The following is a 2,716-nucleotide window of genomic DNA, read 5'->3' as shown; positions in this document are numbered from 1 at the left end:
TGCAGGAGACGTGGGTTCAATCCTTGGATTGGGAAGATCCCCTGGAGCAGGAAATTGCAACCCACTCCAGTATTCTTGCCTGGGAAATCCCATGGACAGAGGAGCCTGGCGGGCTACAGACTGTGGAATCTCAAAAGAGTCAGACACGACTTAGTGACTAAACAACAACAACTCTTGGAGAGCTTTGTAGAGGCTCAGGGAAGCCGTGAGGTCTGGGGTGGAAAGGTAGAAGTAACGCAAACCCCAGACAATTTACGGGCTGGGCAGGACTGCCTCCCTGATGGAGCCATGGCCAGAGCAGAGGGGAGGGCTGGAGCTAATCAAGAGGCAGTTTCACAGCCCCAAGCTGGGCTAAGCCAGCGAGGCCTGAACCAGCTAATAGCAGCCACAAGGGGAGAGATTTCTGTCACACCTTCATCTCGGGGCTGCCAGGTCGTTTGCAAGCGAAGGGCTGGGGAGCCTGCTTTTAATTCATTCTTTTTTTTTTTTTTTTAATATGGGATCTTAGTTCCCCAACCAGGGATCGAACCTGTTCCCCCTGCATTGGAAGTGCGGAGTCTTAACCACTGGAAGATTCCAGGGAAGTCCCTAATTCATTCTTAAATAAGTAAATATTCAAATAGGTAAAACCTAAGATCAGATAAAAATATTTCAATAAGAGGAAACTGATTTGGGATAATGAAATCATTCTGGGGATGGATGGTGGTGATGGTTGTACAACCAAGTGAATGTACTTAATACTACTGAACTATCCTTTTAAATGGTTAACATAGTAGATTTTATGTTGTATGTATTTTACTCCAGGCAAGAATACTGGAGTGGGTAGCCATTCCTTTCTCCAGGGGATCTTCCTGACCCAGGGATCCAACCCAGGTCTCCTGCATTGCAGGCAGATTCTTTACCATCTGAGCCACCAGGGAAGCCCTTATTACAGTTAAGCAACAACAACAGGAGGTGAAACTGTTTAGAAAGCTCATCAGATCAGAAAGCACCAGTCTCATCTGAGGTTGAAGAGAGGTTTCCAGAAGCACCTGCAGGTTCCAGGGAAGGCATTGTCTTTCCCACAAGCCTCAAAATGACCTGCCCATGAGTTTAGAAAGGGATTCTTTTTTTCCTTAATTTTTGTTTATTTATTTAGTTAGTTTTGACTGTGCTGGGTCTTTGTTGCTGCGCACCGGCTTCCTCTATTTGCCAAGATCAGAGGCTGCTCTCCAGTTGTGCTCAGGCTTCTCATTGCAGTGGCTTCTCTTGTTGGGGAGCACGGGTTCTAGGGCACGTGGGCTTCAGTAGTTGTGACGCACGGGCTTAGTTGCCCCACGGCATGTGTGATCTTCCCAGGTCAGTTATCAAACCCATGTCCCCTACATTGGCAGGCAGATTCTTAACCAGTGGACTGCCAGGGAAGTCCCTAGAAATGGATTCTTAAAAACCTGACGGAGGTGCCTCCCTTCTCACTCATTCTGGCTGTCCTTAGATCCTTGAGATGGGATTGTCTCTCTCCTTTCCAGTAATATTTGGGGGTGAATGTGAGAGCTGAGCCAATGAGACAGGCCCTGGCATTTCTATAGCCTGCTTGAGGACTGCTGAACCATTTTACACAATCTCAGCTGGTGTGAGTGTGAAGTTTGCAGTGGGGAACACAGGCTGCGTTTAAGCTGAAAGAGCCAGATAATGATGCAGCAGAAGGTATACTCTCTCAGCTGAGATCCTGTATGCCCCAGGTAGCTGTCTATTGCAGTGTCCTAGGAGCACAGGACGGAGAAGGCAATGGCAACCCACTCCAGTACTCTTGCCTGGAGAATTCCAGGGATGGGGGAGCCTGGTGGGCTGCGGTCTATGGGGTCGCACAGAGTCAGACATGACTGAAGCGACTTAGCAGCAGCAGCAGCAGCAGGAGCACAAGAGGCCTCAGGAAAGAAGGGACTTACCTGCCTGGAGTTTTACTTAAAAATTCACAAGAGTGGATCTTATTATGTTTTTACTTAAAACACATAAAACATCACTTTGACAGCCCATGTGTTGGGTTGGCCAAATGGTCATTCAGATTTTTCCATAAGATGTTACAGAAATGACTTTTTGGCCAACCTAATACCAAAACATGGGCTTCCCCGGTGGCTCAGATGGTAAAGCATCTGCTTGCAATGCAGGAGACCCAGGTTCAATCCCTGGGTGGGGAAGATCCCCTGGAGAAGGAAATGGCAATGCACTCCAGTACTCTTGCCTGGAAAATTTCATGGGTAGAAGAGCCTGGTAGATTACAGTCCATGGGGTCACAAATAGTTGGACATGACTAAGCAACTTCACTCACTCACTTACTCAATACCAAAACTATAATAATACAGAAGATTAACCTCATCCTTGTAGAAGGATGACGTGCAAATTTGGAAGCAGTCCATATTTTTTCTTGTTTTCATCACTCAGTTGCGTCCAACTCTTTGCAACCCCACGGGCTGTAACCTGCCAGGCTCCTCTGTCCATGGGACTTTTCAGGCAAGAATAATGGAGTGAGTTGCCATTTCCTACACCAGGGGATCTTCCTGACCCAGGGATCAAACCTGCTTCTCCTGCATTGGCAGGCAGATTCTTTACCGCTGAGCCAGCAGGGAAGTGTCTCCATATTTTTTAGCAGTAGATAATTGAAAAAACAATCCAATTTACAGCAACAACAAACAGAAAATACTCAAGGATAAATTTAACAAACGATGTACAAGACTTA

The 2,716-nt window shown here is 46.8% G+C and overlaps 1 non-coding gene across 1 annotated transcript; it reads left to right on the top strand.

Annotated features, from left to right (window-relative positions):
* The first annotated feature begins 2,105 nt into the window (after window positions 1-2,105).
* Window positions 2,106-2,177, top strand: TRNAC-GCA (transfer RNA cysteine (anticodon GCA)). The gene has a single exon. It is a non-coding gene; the product is annotated as a tRNA-Cys (tRNA).
* Window positions 2,178-2,716: the final 539 nt, after the last annotated feature.

Source organism: Bos mutus, chromosome 21 (assembly GCF_027580195.1).
Source record: "Bos mutus isolate GX-2022 chromosome 21, NWIPB_WYAK_1.1, whole genome shotgun sequence".
NCBI lineage: Eukaryota > Metazoa > Chordata > Mammalia > Artiodactyla > Bovidae > Bos > Bos mutus.
This window is presented reverse-complemented; position numbering and strand designations above follow the sequence as displayed.